Source organism: Eulemur rufifrons, chromosome 29 (genome assembly GCF_041146395.1).
Source record: "Eulemur rufifrons isolate Redbay chromosome 29, OSU_ERuf_1, whole genome shotgun sequence".
Classification (NCBI taxonomy): Eukaryota; Metazoa; Chordata; class Mammalia; order Primates; family Lemuridae; genus Eulemur; species Eulemur rufifrons.
Window position 1 is genome coordinate 15,602,960 of NC_091011.1, and position 17,041 is coordinate 15,620,000.

The window sequence follows — 17,041 nt, forward strand, 5'->3', positions numbered from 1 at the left end:
AGCCAGGCATGGTGGTTCCTACCTGTAATCCCTGCTACTTGGGAGGTTGAGGTAGGAGGATGACTTGAGGCCAGGAGTTTGAGGCTGCAGTGAGCTATGATTGTGCCATTGCATTCTAGCCTGGGCGACAGAGCTAGACCCTAATCCTAAAAAAAGTCTGCTTCATGTGGCTTTAAATACAGGATGATAGTCAAATTATTCAATAACAAAGGCTAATCAGAAAAGATGCTGGTTGTGACCAACAGGTATATCTGTAGCAATATATATCCTCTGCATATCAGTTTTTGCTTTATGCTATTCTAAAACATTTAAAAAAAAATAAACATGCCCCACTTATGATGAACTTTAATATTTTTTGACTTTCCAGTGTCCAACCCTAGCTACTATATTGAGGAAATTCCCCATTGTGTGTGGTTTTCATTATATAAAGATCAGTGCCCAGCCTTTCACTAGTGATGTAAAAAGTCATCAGAAGAGTTTTTCCTTTCCCAACTTCCTGACTTCCCAAAATGTGGCAGAGTCTTCGCCAATCAGATACAAGGCAAAGGAACTGTAGTGTCCATTCAAGACGGAGACAGCACCAGTGACCTGGGGCAGGGGCAGTGGCATCACATGGTGGTGGTGGGAGTATCTTAAATAGACCATTCCTGCTAAAAGATCATTGTGCTTCTTGCTTCTCAGCCCTTACAAGATAGTTTCTGTCCCTTTTCCTAGCCTGATCAACCAGGCACACTTTAATTCTCTGAATTCCCAATTGTCTCTCAATAAATTTTCCGTTTTTATTTAAGAGAGTCAGAGATTATTTCTATAACTTGTGGCTGAAGACATCTATTTAGGATCTCCAAAAAGTTGGACTCAGACTTTGAGAGCAAGTAGATGTTTTCATGCAATGATGGAACCCTTACTGAGAAACACGTTGGCAGATTGGTACATGGGCTCAAAGCAACACAGTTCTGCATTTTGACTAAAAACATAAATCAATTTCACAAGGTAAAGATCTGATTTAGCAGCAGTTAATGTGACAGTGTCTGTGGTTTCATTTTGACCCAAAGCTCAATATGGGAGTCCCTAGGGGTGACATAACTACCATCCTTGGAGAAAAGAAGGTAGTCTCAGGAGCTTATATTTGATTTTGTATATTTTTTCTTTGTGAGCCTACATTAATTTTTAGAAAGCTCAATCAACTGTCTCTTCTTTCATCTAATAAAGGGCTGACAACCGGAATCTACAAAGAACTCAAGCAAGTCAGCAAGAAAAAAAACAAACAACCCCATTAAAAAGTGGGCAAAAGATATGAACAGAAGCTTTTCAAAAGAAGATAGAGGAATGGCCAAATAAACAGATGAAAAGGTGCTCAATAATCATCAGGAAATGCAAATTAAAGCCACAATGAGATATCACCTTACCCCAGTTAGAATGGCTTTTATTAAAATGTCCAAAGACAATGGATACCGGCATGGTTACAGAGAGAAAGGAATGCTTATATACTGTTGGTGGGACTGCAAATTAGTACAACCTCTATGGAAAACAGTACGGAGATTCCTCAAAGGACTAAAAGTAGACCTACCATTTGATCCACCAATCCCACTACTGGGTATTTACCCAGAGGAAAGGTGTCTTTTATCAAAAAGACACCTGCATGTGAATGTTTATTGCAGCACAATTCACAATTGCAAAGATGTGGAATCAACCCAGTGCCCATCAGTACATGAGTAGATTAACAAAATGTGGTATATGTATACCATGGAATGCTATGTGGCCATGAAGAAAGATGAATTAAGTCCTTTTGCAACAATTTAGATGGAACTGGAGACCATTATCCTAAGTGAAATATCTAAAGAATGGAAAAATAAACACCACATGTACTCACTATTAAATCGGAACTAACTTATGAGCACAGAGGGAAGTAAAACTCAATGGAAATCAAGCAGGGGGGAAAGGGTAGGAAGGGATGGGCGAAAACTTCTTAACAGGTACAATGAACACCATCTGGGTGATGGGCACACTTATAATTCTGACTCAAGCATAACAAAATTGATACATGTAGCCAAAAACATTTGTACCCTTGTAATATTTTGAAATAAAAGAACCAAAGCAACAATAAAAAATAATACAAATAAAAAAAAATCCTATCTCTTCTTTTATTATGGTTTTTCTAGCTCTAGTATTCCATGAAATATTTAAATTTATTTTGAAAAAAGAGCTGTGCTTAAATTCAAGAGTATTTAATACTGTTGTGTGCACTTTCCTTTGTGAAATTAAAGAGACATTACAAAGTAGATTACAAATGAGCAAGAAAACTTTTTATTTACATTAATTAGGTGTTTATAGGATCATACTTCATTATTTGCAAGTCAATTTTGTAAGAATTTTATTATTTTATCCTCCAAATGTAAATATAATATATCATAACTACCATTTATTAGCTCATAAATGGGGAAATAAACTCAGAGAGATAGGTAACTTGCTTGACATAACACAGCTAGCATGTGACAGAGCTAGGATTTGAACACAAGCTGCCTGACTTCAAACCACGTACTGTCCCATGTCATCTCTTGATTGGAAATTAAGGTATATGTATCAACCATATGGGATTTATTGAAGTTGGGAATTGATGTGTGAATGGTGAGTGTTGTCAAGGAAAAGCATATATTTGAATTAGCATAAGTTGACGTCAAAATAGAGCCCTGGATTTATTTGAAACTTATACCCATTTTTAATAAGAAGTACCTTGACTTCTGATTTCCAGTTTGACATTTAAAAAACTTGGAAGTCATTACTGTTATCTTCACAGGAAAAAAGCTGAACAAACTGAAAATCAACAACTCTTCTTAGATCCATCAGAGCAGAGGTCACAGGGCAAACTGTTGCCCTGAAAACTGAAGAGACCGGTAGCTATGTCAGGGTCACAGTCTGAAATGTCTTCTTGGTGCATTCATGGCCGAAGAATGACCAGACACATCAAAATAAGCAAACACGAAAATGAGGTTTATTGAGGAGAGAAAGATAGATTATAGAACAAAAGTAAGATGCAGGTTTACAGAGTGAGATACATACGCCACAGATGACGACCGGATGCATTGTTGTAGGAAAAGAGAGAGGAAATGGGCTTGGTTATGGTCTGGATCGTGTTTTATAATGTCCAGATTGGGACCTCCGTCTTGGCTCAGATGTCACCATGGAACCACTTTGGACAGTTGGGAGTTATATGACCCGAGTCTTACTACGCATGCGGATCTCCCGTGAGCCGCTTTCATCCCTAGGCGACCCGGAATCCCTCACTATCTCCCCAACAGATACAGAGAATTACAACTTACCAGAGCAGAAGCTGCAGCTGGAACCAGTATCAGTAGGAGCGTTTTAAACTGTAATAGATGAATTGCTGGAGGCTCAGTGTGGACAAATTTGAGAGTTAAAAATTTCCAGGCTTGAGGGGATGGGGGACTCACTTTCTTGAGTCTTACCTTCAGGATCCCCATTAAATTCTTACTGTGAACACAGGAGAAAAATCCCCTCCTGCTTCCTGCTGGGGGGGGCGAAGTAACCATTTCGAGGTAGCTCAGAGCTCTCCATTCTCCCTGATAATGCCTGCCTTCAAGAGAAACCATTTGACTAGAGCCTAACCAAGCAGGGAGAAGAGAAGGGAAATGCTCAGTTTCAACCCCCTCTGGCTTTTGATTTGGAGGAAGGAAAATATTCAATTCAAGCTCGCTAACAGACTGAGGCCTAATCACAGGATTATAGAACAGTTTCCCACCCCCACACCAAACCACCACATCATCAGGCTGCTGTATAATAACAGAGGTTACAGTGGAAAGAACTACACATTTCAGGCCAGGCATGGTGGCTCACGCCTGTAATCCTAACACGAGGCAGGAGGATTGCTCTAGCCCGGGAATTTGAGGTTGCTGTGAGCTAGGCTGACGCCACGGGACGCTAGCCTGGGCAAGAGAGTGAGACACTGTCTTTAAAAAAAAAAAAAACAACTACACATTCAGACTTTATTTAAGAGAAAGTCTCTAGGGGAACCTAAGACAACAGGGAAGACAAAAACAAGGATATCAGAGGACATTTTAGCCTCTGTCATGGCAGCTGTAGCAAGCAGTCAACATAGCCTATCCCCTAGCCAGAAAAACATAAAACCTTATACTAAAAGCCCATTTGCCTCAGTTTCTTTTACCTGATACATCATGTCTGGCTTTCAATGAAAGATTACAAGGTATGCTAAAAGGCAAACACACAAATAAACAAAAAAAAAGAGGCAGGGCAAGTATCAGAACCAAATTTAGATATGGCAAAGATTTGGAATTATCAGTTCTGGAATTTAAACTAACCATAATTCATACGCCAAAGGCTCTAGTGGAAAATGTGGACAACGTGCAAGAAGGGATAGGTAATATAAGCAGAGATGGAAACACAAAGAAAATGATAGAAATGAAAAATACTGTAACAGAAATGAAGAATGTCTTTGATGGGCTCATCAGGAGACTGGACATGGCCAAGGAAAGAATTAGTAAGCTTGAAGATTTGTCAATAGAGACTTCTCACATTGAAAGGCAAAGAGAAAAAGGAATGAAAAAGACGGAACAGAATAACCAAGAACTGTAGGACAATTACAAAAGGTGCAACTAATGTGTAATGGGAATATCAGAAGGAAAAAGAGAAAGAAACAGAATAAATATTTGAAGTAATATATCTGAAAATTCTCCAAAATTAATGAAAGACACAAAACCATAGATCTAGGGAGCTCAGAGAACAAGCAGGATAAATGCTAAAAATCTACACCTAGGCATAATCAATTATTCTTGACATTGAGGCCACAATCACATTCAAACTGCAGAAAATCAAAGTCAAAGAAAAAATCCTGAAGGAAGCCAGAAGAAGAAAAACACCTTGCCTACAGAGGAGCAAACATAAAAATTATATCAAACTTTTCATCAGAAAGGAAACAAATGAGAAGAGAGTGAAATGAAGTATTTAAAGGGCTAAATGAAAAAAACCACCAGCCTACAATTCTGTATGCAGTGAAATTATCCTTTGAGATTGAAGAAGAAATAGACTTTATCAGACAAATAGAAATTTAGGGAATTTGTCACTGGTAGACTTGCCTTGCAAGAAATGTTGAAATAATTCTTCAGAGACAAAGAAAATAATATAGGTCAGACATTCCAATCTACATAAAAAAAGAAAGTAAAAGAAAATACTTTATTTTTCTTATTCTTAATTGATCTAACAGGTAATAGTTTGTTCAAATAATAATAACAACAATGGTGTATTCAGTTATTATAGTTTATGGATAGGTAAAATGAACGATAGCAATATTATAAGGAATGGAAGGGAAGAATTGGGAATTCTCTGTTGCAGGGTACTTGGACTGACTGTAAAGCAGTGTAGTATTATTTAAAGTGGACTTGGATTAATTGTAAATATATATTGCAAACTGTAAGACAAATTCTAAAAAGTAAACAAAGAAGTGTAATCACTATGTTTAGACAGGAGAGAAAATAGAATCATATAAAATGTTCAATCAAAACTAGAGAAAACAGAAAGAGAGTGGAAGACAAAAAAGAAACAAAGAACAAGGGCAATGAGTAGAAAACAGCTACAAATGTAAATACTAATCCAACTATATTAATAATCACTTTAAATTTGAATTGTCTTAGTACACCAAAAAGCACATAAATAAATGTTACTAATCTATCAGTAATAAAATGTCTAGCTCCTCTGTTTTCTTTTTCTCTATAAAGGCTCTGATGATTATACAATAGTGATGGCCTTGATGTTAGAAGTTGAGGGTGAGGAGGTTAAATCAGAAGAGAATTAGAGAAGATACTGAGCTGGGCTTGAGATGCCACTCGAGCTATTCTCGGGGTGTTGGTGTGCACCGTGAAGTCAATAGATTTTCCCACATATATGGAGTTCACGCCCGTCTGTTTTTACTGGGGGGCCCAAGGACCACGGCCTCTAAAGGATCAACCCTGGTGATTGTGTTGTACTTCATCTGAGTTAACATTTATTGATCACTTAGTATATGCCCAGTGTAGGTGCTGAACACTCAAACATGCACGAGACGTGGTCTCTGCAATCACAGAGCCGGGTGGATGGACATACAAACAAATGACTTAAAGATGCCAGATGTCATTCCTTATGAATTGTCTAATTTTTATATTCAGCGGTTAAATACCAGTAGTGTTTAGATAGATTTTCTTTGGTCTGTGTATATATAAATTTAAAAAACTGTTGCCAAAAAATTAGGAGAATTCACATAAAAATAAAGATTTTCAGCCTTTCTAGAAAAACTAGAAGATCTGATGACACTGGCTTTGCCTTCCCGCACAGTGACGACAGGCCAGAGCTGAGCCACAGCCATGCCCTTAGATAAGGCAGGAGTTCACCACACTCCCCACAACTCCGTATTGTCTCCGACATTGGGGCCCAGTGTCAGGTGCTTATACTGTTCTCCTGGGTCCATCCTACTCACGTACGTTATCGCCCAGCCTTGTTAGCATTTGAGTTTATGACCACTATTATAACTTCACTTCTCACAAAAAGCAATATATAAATGAGTCAAATGAGTAGCGTTTTATTTATTTACCAATATTTAAGGAAAGTCTCAGTTTATGCCTGTTGTCCTGAATAGCACCCCATCCAAAGTGTCCCGGTAATGCATAACCGAAGTAGGCCTGTCATCTCACACGGAGGGCTCGGACTCGCAGGCAAGGGAGCAACCTTTCCATCTCTCCCCATCTGGCCTGGAGAGGAAGGCTGGGCCATTTTGGTATGATTTATCACAGTTTTTCTGAAAAAGTTCCTTTAGATTCCGGACATTCTCCATCTCTCAAGCTGGCCAGGTGCCTCCTTTCTCGCAGAGGTCTGGGCTGCGGGTTGGTGGTGAGTGTCTGCAGCCGCAGCAAGCACTCTGGCAGCTCCAGGGCTTCCACTTGCCATCTGGGCACTTGCCTCTGTTCTGTCGGGATTAGACTGGACGGGTAGAAAGCCACTGTGGCAGGTGCTGGGAGGCACACAGAAATGCCAGGAAGAAACAGAGAGAGAAGTGCCACAAGACGGGTGCTCGGGCAATGCTGTGGGCACCTATGTTAGGGAGAATCTACTTTTAGGCCTTGTGGTTCAGACAGAGCTTCTCTTTTATGTTCTTTCTTCCACTTACTAGCTAGGAGACTTTGGGCTAGGGACATAGGCTCTCTCTGCTTCAGTTGCCTCTTCTGCAAAAGAAAGACCCTAAATAGTTTATAGAGTTGTACAGATTAAATGTGGGGAAAATCTTAACACAGTGCCTGGCATGTTGCAACTTTTCAATCAAAAAATGGCAATTATTAATGCTATGGTTATTTATTTTTTAAGTCTTAAACTTTTTTTAGAGATAGGATCTTGCTATGTTGCCCAGGCTAGGCTCAAGTGATTCTCCAACCTCAGCTTCCTGAGTAGCTGGGATTACAGGCATGTGCCACCACACCTAGCTTGAACAATAAAAATCTTTTAGTATAAGTATGTCTCATGCAATATTTGGGGCACACTTTTATACTAAAAAACTTTGTTGTTCACCTGAAATTCAAATTGAACTGGGTGTCCTATGTTTTTATTTGCTAGATGTAGCAACCCTAAACCAGTATGTTCCCAAACCTCCTTCCTTCCTTCATTCATACAGGCAACAAACATTTATTGAGCACCTATTATGCAGCAGGCACTGTTCTCAGGGCTTGCAAAAGGGAAATCAAACAAGGATTGCTGACTTGAAGGAGGCCATATTCTAGCAGGAAGAGACAGAAAATAACAAATACATTAAATAATTAAACTACATAGCATGTGAGATGATTAAAAGGGGTATGGGGAAAAAAGTCCAGTAGCTTAAGGGTTTAGGGAGTGTTGGTGGTGATGCACGTAGCAATATTAATTAGGGTGGTCCCTGTAGGTCACTTAAAAGATGAGATTTGACCAAAGACTGGCAGAAGGAGAGGGAGGAGGAGCTTTCTGGGCAGAGGGTGCAGTTCAAGTGAAGGTGCTGAGCCAGGGAGGGTGCCTGGCCTATGCCAGGAAAAGCAAGGAGGCTGAGTCCACAGGCATCCGGTGTAGAGCACAACCACAGAGTTCCAGGCCCCGCAGCCTTTCCCCAGGAGCCGCTGCCCTTGCCTCCACTTTAAAGCTGCCAGCTTCTGTCGGGCAGCTGACCTTCCAAAGCTCTTCTCTGGCCGGCAGGAACTCTCCAGTCTTGGCACCCACCCCTGGAGAAGGGCCATGACAAAGGTAAGGTGGTAGGATGTCAAATTTAAATTTTACATGTGCCCCAAGTACCTTCTTAAAGAACTTTGTGACTTATGGGCCTTGCTTGCCTCACCCCAGGCCTAGGGGTGGAGAGCTATTTAGCCCCGAATGTCATGGTTCTCTCCCACCTCTTCCCTTCCCAGTGCACACAAGATCTCCTCCTCAGGGCTGCTCAGGGCTCTGCTATCCTCCTTGCTGGGCTCCTCCCCACTCACAGTTATCTTCCCTCAAGAGCCCCTCTCCCTCCCTCCAGTCTGGGTTCCTGAGGGAACTCTAGTCTCTCAGATCTTCCGCACATGTTTGAACCCCAACTGTGGGCTGGATTTGAGGTCTTTCCCACAGGGCTCCTGGGCCCCGCCTCCATCTAGGGATATATCTGAGCATCTGTTCCAGGGGCTGCAAACACTTCAGGGAGGCAAAACTTGTCTGGAACCATTTGAGATGGTGTGTGAGGGTCTGCTTCCCCAGAGATGAGGATTTGGGTGATAAATTAAGGAAGGACTTTGGGAAAACCTGGTAAGGGAGTAAGAGGCAGGACGAACGAGGGAGTGACTTCAGGCAGCTTTCTGGGGAGGGCGGCTGCAGCCCGATCCCTCGATCTGGAGTGAGCATGAGCCTCAGAGGTGCTCAGGAGGGGGGTGGGGGGTCAGGCTGGACAGTCATTCTCTTGCCCTGGCAGGTGGGGTTGGTGGGCGTAAACTCCCTGGCACTTGGGGCTCTATGCTCCTACAGACAAAAGTGACTCCAGGAGCCTGAGGAAGTCTTCCAGAAAAGCCACAGGTGCACAATTTTGGTGGCAAAGCATTTTGAAGCAGGCTGCACAGAAAAGCGGTAAAAATGTTCTAGGGGTTCTGGGCAAACCCTGACAATGTCACTATAGACAGCCAGAAATTGGGTCCAAGCCCAGAGTCCATGGAAGACTTATAGGGCCTGTGTGGTCTCCAAACCAACTTAGCCTAATAGATCAGGGGTCAGTAAACTATGGTCCATGAACCAAATCCAGGCAGCTGCCTGTTTTTGTTGCTAACATTTTATTGGAACACAACCACTACCGTTTGTTTACACACTGCCTATGGCTGATTTTGTGCTACACCAGAGGCCCTTACAACCTAAATATTTACTATTTTCTAGTAATAAATAGATCCTCATTTAGACTTCAGCTCCAAGTAGTCACTATTATATTTTCAAATCTTAGGCCTCTCATCTGGACCTTGGAGGCTGATTATGGTTTGGATGTAAGGATAGGGAAGGAACAATAGGCCAAGAGAACACAAAATGTAAGCAGAGTCCCCTGGTTGAGAAAATTGAGGGGGTATGTCCAAGAAATAGTGAATTGTCTTGTGTTCTTGCACTCTTTGGAGCCTATAGATATATTCATTTTTCCTTTCTTTTTTTTTTCCTCCTGGGGAGTCTGATGGGTCTAGAAGCAGAAATAAACAATATATACATGCAAGTGCTTGAGCACAGTTTATTTTTTGGAAATATTGGTTGTGCTGTGACCTCCCAGGAGCAGAACCAGGAGCCTGTGTAGACTTTTCCCCTCTATTCAAAGCAGCCTAAACCCCAAAAGTAGGAATTTGAACACTGATGGCACGGTGGGAGTGTGTTAAAAAGTAAGAGTGAAGCCTGTGCTATTGGAAAGAAGCAATGCAAATGTTTGATGTGTGTGTGTCAGGGTGTGTTTTATCAAGTTAGGTGGCAGAGAGTGGTTTGGATGGGTTGAAGTCATTTCCCCATGCCTTTATGTTGTAGACTGGCTCCCCACTCGGTACATGTGTATAATACTTAGTGTGTGCATGGTATGGTCATTGAAGGCATTGTTATGGTTTGGACTTATGTGAAGACAAAACATTCTCTGAATGTAAGGTAGAGGTAGAGGGTCTCATGTTGAGAAAAAGTTCATGGTGTCAGCCACTACAGGCCTACCACTACCTGGGGGTTCATGTTTCCATGACTGAAGGCTACTTTTCTTCACTAGTGCCTCTTGACTGGTTAGCAAAGCCTGGGTGGGAACAGTCTTGGGCATCATGACTTCTCCTGGACAACCAGGGGCTTCTGTGTTTTCCTCCAAGATCTCGCAGGGTGGGCCTAGTTAGGATTCTGGGTAAATAATTAATGAGTTTTGGCAAAGCAAACAGCTGTGGGATTTCACAGAGATGGGATTTCAAGATATATGAGTTCTATTTTTGATTTTCTGATTTACCCTCTGTCTCTGAAGTTCAAGACAATCACTTAAAACAGCTCATAAATGTTAAAATAGAGCAATATAAAGAAAAACAGCTGAACATTTCCATATGCTTACAGTGGAAATATCCTTGTTTCTTTGTATATTTTAAAGTTTTCTACAATACACATAAATTACTTGTATAATAAAAGATACCATCAAGAGCAAAAACTGGAAGGAAAAACAAGCAAAAACATTTCCCAAATGGTATCTTTTCCTTCATGTGTAGCCATAGATGTGGCCCAAGTGGTGACAGATTCATGGATCTGAAGCGGACTCATCTGAGGCCCAGTGATCCACTTTAATGATGCATTAGTTAACGAGTTTAGTCAGTCCAGATGTCAGTCAGCCTTAGTCAATCTTTCTCTATGAGAAAATCTATTAGCAGCACACGTATGTCTAAGCAGGCCTCAAATCTCAGATAACAGTGCAAGATTTGAAATGAGGGACAATAATACCTACACATGGTAGGTGTCCAAGAAATGCCAGTCTTTCTTTTGCATTTATGCATCTTAATAAGAACATCTGCAAAGGGCTTCAATATTACTGTTCACCATGAACGTTATTATTGAACATGAATTCTTTGCTCTTTTACTGAAGTTCGGTATTTGGAACTACTCCAGTTTTGGATCTGTGTGGTTATATTGGCTCTCCTACCATTGCATGTGTGCAAATAGCTAACACCCTGGAAACACCACCTCTTTCACAGATGATACCCCAGTGACCTCAATAACAAAGCCCATTAACTCAAACAGATACTTTTACACAGATCCCAGACTTCAGTAGTATAGATAAGGCAATGGGGAGAGAATGATTTTTTCCCAAATGATCACCTCAGCAGCTCTGGTAAAGCTAGAAGTCCTTAACTGTCAGGAGCATCACTAAAACTGTTTAAAGTGACATTAGAGTATCAGAGAAAGTTCTGGAGTGCATTTGCTGGCCCAGGTCCCAGGCCAGCTTCCTGTTTCCAGACACGTGGCATGTTCTCCACATGCTGGTCGGACTAGTGACTAGGATCACTGACTGTCTCTTTCACTTTTCAATTGGTTTTAACTCAGTTGCCTTTGGGATGATTGGAACTCTTCTCATTCTCATATAAAGACCCTAAATCTCAGTGAGGATAAAATAACACAATATCTATAGGCATTCCTAATTTCTCTTATGTACCTTTTACTGTTTCTGTCATGCACTAATCATGCAGGCTAAATTCACCTGAATCATAGTGGACTTGGTAATTAGATAACTGGAATCTATCATCAACAACAGTAAGCCTTTCCTGCACGGCCACCATCTATCAAACACTATAATTTTCACTGGTGATTCAAAGACATGGTGGTATCAGATCCCACCAAGAGTATGTTTTAATGCATACTCACCTTGGTGAATACTCTAGTTCCTAATGTGTTCAAGTGCCAGCTCTCCCTATGAACTCTGGCATCTGGGTCAAACCTATTAACTTTTATGGTTCTTAGTTCTTATCTACACAATAGGGATCATCACATTTCCATGGGCTTTATGCTGGGGGCAAATAAAATGGTGTGTATGAGAGAGCTTTGAAAATTGTACAAATATGAGGTTACTGTTACTCTTACTAGACAAGGAAGATCTGTCACACACAAATGACAATCAATTAAAAGAACATATTGCCAAACTACACTTATCTATAAGCCACGTCTACAGGCCATTCAGATGTCTCTAGTAGTGATTTGCAACATTTAAGTGAGGGCTGACAAATATTCAAACTTGATTAATGCTATGAGGAAGGAAGCACAATGCCTGGCACATGGTAGGAGTCCAGTAACTATCTGTAAATTGAATAGACTTGAATCTTGAAGAATAGTAGAAGTTAGACAGGTTAACAGTGCAGTGGATGGACATTCCAAGTAGAGGGTACAGCAGTAAAAATGTTTGGGGCATTGGAGAAATTTTAGGAAGTTCTAAAGGACACAACTGTGTGAACTGGAGTTGATGACAGATCAGGCTGAAGAAGGAGACAAGAACCAGGTGAGGAAAGGTACCGTGTGCTATGCGGGAGTCTGTTTTTCATTCTGAAGGCAAAGGTACACGTTGGAAAGGTTTTAAACAAAAGAGAAATATGTTGATATTGGCCTTTTAGATTAGAATGACTACTCTGGGAGCAGATATATGATGGGCAGAGAAACCAGGAGGAGCAGATCATAGGGATCTAGGCGAGAGGCAATGGGAGATAGAGGGCAGGAGATAGATTGAAAGGGAGTAACCGAGGCAGAACTGCCAGGACTTTAGGTGACTTGGCGAGTGTGTGTGTGTGTGTGTGTGTGTGTGTGTAGGTGTTTGGAGGAATCCCAGACTTCTGCTTTGGATGGCTAACAGATGGAGCCATTAACAAGAATAAAGCAAATGGCATGAGAAAGGCCCTCAACAAGAGGGTAAATCATGTTCGTGAACTGCTTTCAGAAGACATGGCAGTATTTCATATGTTTTAGAAAGATTTTCGTCCAATACACCTCCTTAGGTGTCAACTTCTTCCCTTGACATGGCTTTCCTTAGCGTGTAGTAGATGAGAAAAATGGGTGCCGTTTGGCTGGACTCCCTTCAAAGGGCAGAGCAACGGATAAGGAGCCCAGTCCTGTGTTTGTTAATGAGAAGTCAGTTTTCCTGACGTGTGGTGACAGGCTGCTTCTGAACTCTTTCCAACCATAGAGTTTTTATTAAACTCATCAACCTGCTACACTTGCCACTGAATATATTGCGTGTATATGGTTGGTTTCGTAGAAAATTATCCCTGGAACAGTTTTTGGAATCATTTGAAACAGATGCTGGTGATTGTCCTCTAAGCCTTGCTATTCCTGCCCATTCGTTTTCTGTTTTGAAGTTGGCCTCAGAACTGTTTTACATCATTTTTAATTTTGAAATTTATTTTATTTGTGAAATATTATAGTACAAGAAACATGTGAGGATTTTAATTTCTGGAGAAATATTACTGGTTTTGGCACTATGAATATGAGTTTCTCATAGGCAAAGAGTCTGTTTATTTCTGAGTCCCCAGCACAGAGAATTTTCTGGCACATGTGAAATGCTTAGCAGATATTTGTGGAATATGGGATGATAGCATTTGAATGACAACTGTCTTTTAAAAGAAGACATTTTAGAGTTTCCTAAGTCAAACATATTTCATAATAGTAGGCACAATCACAGGCAGGACCTTTGCCCAAAATATTTTTAGAATATTTTATATGGAAAGAAAGCTTGAAAATGACTTTCTTTTGTCTTTTTGTCAACCACGAGGGCAGAAGCACCACCATTTTTTTTGTTCCTCTTAAAGTCAGTCTTGCAGCTTCCTGGCCACCTTGTTTGCCCATGTATAGTGCAGGGGCACCCAGACTTTTGGGTCTGTTGCTTGTCCCAAAGCACTTTTATTAATCATAACATGAAATTGATATGCAGATCTCCATGTAGCATGAGAAATGTTTGTAAAGGTCACTAAAAATATTGTGATTCTAAATATTATTTTTTTACTGGTATTTTTAGCAAGATGCTCCTATGTTTTGAATTAGTAAACTATACAACAACATTAACTCACCCCTCCTACTCACATTAAATTTCAAGCAGGAGCATAATTGAAGTGCCCCAATGTTCCAGGACATGTGATTATAAGACATTCTTTAAGAGCAGCGGAGCACTACTTTCCCAGCAGAACTCTCTACAACACCTGGTTCACAGCTGGGTGTTAGTAGCAGACCATGGTGGCTCTGGGTCTTGTCTGCCCACTGTCAGGTCTCATCTTCTGTCTTCTGGTTCTCATGGGGCCTCCTCTTTCATTCCTTGTGGTCCTATGGGGTTGTTCTCAAGAGACCCCACAGCCCCACCTCAGACAGGGCCCGTGACTGCAAATGGCCCATTAAAATGCACCATTCCCCAGCACCAGCACTTAGTTTAGAGACAGGCGCATGACTGCAAGCCCTGGGGTTGATGGTTAGAGAATCCCTCTGAGAAAGACAAGCAGGACAGGCTGATGATGTCTTTGAAACCACTGTATCCAGCTGTTCTTGAGCTCCACAATAGGACTTCCCAGTTAAGTCAAACAACATACTATCTTTTTGTTTAGGTAAGTTTGAGTTGGATTTCTATATTTTGCAACTAAAGGAGTCCCAATGAGTATAGTAATTTCATTTGAAAAGTTAAAATAATTGTGATATTAACCAGTCTGTCTTGAACCCCTTCCTTTTCTTAACATTTAGGGTTGTAAGCTACACTTACTTAAATGTTTACAATTTAAATGACACATCTGAGTGCGAGACACACTTAGCCTGGAAGCTCATGTCAAACAATTCTTTATTTTTTATGGTACAAATTAAAAGTGACAGATCTGAAGCTGTTAAGAAATACACAAAGTGCAGCTTTACTGACCATACAGATATTGCTCTAGATAAAGTACAGTTACTTTTTTTTTTTTTTTTTTTTTTAACATTAAGCAACCTGTGCAGATAAATCAGCTTTGGTTTCAATGTCAGAGCAAGTAAGGAGCTTTGAAATATCCAGTTTGGCTTCTTGGTCACAAGTCTATCATGTCAACTTCTTGTCATGATGATTTTTCCAAAACAACCCAGTCTGTTTTCCTGCCCCCGCCCCCCCTCCTGCTGCCTGCTCCAAGAATGGAGAAAGCAGATCTCTTTGTGGTGTCTCATAAGTGACCCTGGTGACCAGTCTAGATCATAGCACATAGGACAAGAAAAAAAAAATCACTTTCTTAACAACAAATAAACAAATGTGCCTCACATAATTTCAAGTTGAAGACAAGCAAATCACATGACAAAAAGCTCATTACGAAATGTTATCCAAACAGATTTTACAGTCAAACATTGAAATGAAAATCAATTTTCTTTTTCTCCTTTTTTTTTTTTTTTAAGCTTGGTCATTAACTGGGTACAAGTAGAGTGCTGAGGTAAAACATTGATGAACAGTTTGTATTTCTTTTTTTTTTTTTCTTAAAATAGGAACAGTTTAGTATTGCGAGATTGTCAGCAACATTTAGCCATATCTATACAATGTGCATATACCTACAAATATTGAGCTTTGGTCCAGCGTAGAGAAACGAGCAAAGGCATTTTACGATTTCTTTTTGGTTATAGCTTGAGTTCTTTGATACGCCTCTACTTGTTTTTTTTTTTTTTTCTTTCCTAGCTCCTTTTGCTTTTTTGTTCTCTCTTTTGTGTTGTGTTGTGTTGTGTTTTTGTGTATCTGTGTGATTACAACATAAAGACACCAAAACCTTGCAAATGCAATTAAAACTTTTAACTGTTCAAAATATTTTTTTTGGTTGAAAAAGAAAAGAAAATCCACAAACAAAAGTAAAATATAACATACATTGTCATGTTTTTCATCAAATAATGAAGAAAATAAAGATGGTAATAATATAAAAATATGTGAGAAAAATATTGAAGCTGAAATACAATCACATATGCCCAAGTGGATTTTATTTTTTGTTGGTGGCAACCTTAACCTTCAGTTCATGGAAACATAAAAGACATTTAAATGCTATTGGCATACGAAGTTGTTTACAAGTGGAAATAAGAAATGTCATCATAAAATTAAACAATAGATGTGGTCCCAAAGACTTATGAGTTACACAGTATAATTTATATTCCTAAGAATCTGTTCAGGCACCATTTTATGCCTTGTAGCAAAAAATTTATCTGTAAAAAATTAATATAAGAAGCATTACAACACCTTATAAATAATTTATAAAACAATATAAAATTATAAAACTATAAAAAAAAATCACTGCACATGAATGGTTTTACAACTGTGGGATGAATCTTTTTCTTTTTTGTTCCATTCTGGAAGATTACTTTTATTTTATATTTTCTCTGTCCTAGTTATACCCTCCCAATTATAGATCTCAGAACTGAGCAGGCCTTATGTAACCGCTGTCGGCATATATTTAAACATTTAGCATCCATCATATGTTATCTTGTTAACTTCTTTTCTTGGGGAGTTTTTCTTGATGGAATTTGGAGCAGGTCCTAGGAGAATACAAAATTTGTTTTAATCAATGAAGTTTTGGATTTCTGGGTTGTTGGTATTTGTGCAGTTTCTGCGGTGGTGAAACGGGTACCATGATGTTGTTGGCACTGAAGATCAGGTTAGTAGTGGTCCAATTAGCATCAGATTGGCAAAATGGAAACACCTTTACAAGTGACTAGTTCCACTTCCAGGATTTCTTTTAGAGTTTCCTTGCTGGTAGTTTCCTGATTGCTGCACGAATCATCTGAGGGGACAATTATACTGTAGCATTTACACAACCAGCAAAGTAGCCAACAGAAGAAACTCAAACCCCCAGGGGAGAGGCAGTGTGTTAGGGGAAGGAGATGGCATTTCTAATCAGTTGGGCAACTTGAAGTGGAGTTTCTCCTTTTTCTTTCACAATTTACTTCTAGATAGTACATGAGCATGATTATTAATTAATTATTCCTAAATATTTATATTCAGACGGCAAGCAAATTGATGGTTCTCTCTTGCCTGCTCCTTTAACAGAATACTTTCTGCCTACACTTG